We start from the raw sequence: 597 nt of genomic DNA, 5'->3' as shown, positions 1-597 counted from the left end.
TAAACTGTTGATTAATGTTTGCTGGGTCTATCTGCATTTGTGTTTTATAGGCTAGGTGGCTGCCTGTATATAGCCCTGTGTCCTTTCTGCCTGGTGCGTGGCTTACTGGCTGGTCCAATAGGCTACCTGCTGCCCGAATGCGTGCGGACCTGTCCTGTTATGTTGTCTCGGGGTGTTTTTGATGATCGTGGCGGCTGTTGGCTAAGGTTTAAAACCAGTGGCAGGCCTACTTCATGGTTTTTTGGAGGTGCATAAACTGTTGAGAGGTGAATAAACTATTTCTGACATATCAAAGGTGGGTAAACTGCATTTATTTGTGTTTAGCCTCCGCGACAGCCCTCCGCCTTTTCTTATCGTCTTCGTGTGTGGCTGCGTAAACTGTGTGCGTAGGGCTACTACCACATAGCCTCGACAACAACAACAACAACATATTGTTGCTAATAATAATTCATAATTAGAATAATAATAATAAAGAAAAATGTGTTTCGTTTTTGATAGCATTTCTGCTGTGTTTGGCTATGAGGTGGCCACTGCGTTAAAGTATTTCCCAAACGGCAGTGCCCCCCCCGCTGGCGCCGCTCCAGTAGGTCTGCTCTG

Source organism: Micromesistius poutassou (assembly GCF_964030765.1).
Source record: "Micromesistius poutassou genome assembly, chromosome: 22".
Lineage (NCBI taxonomy): Eukaryota > Metazoa > Chordata > Actinopteri > Gadiformes > Gadidae > Micromesistius > Micromesistius poutassou.
This window is presented reverse-complemented; position numbering follows the sequence as displayed.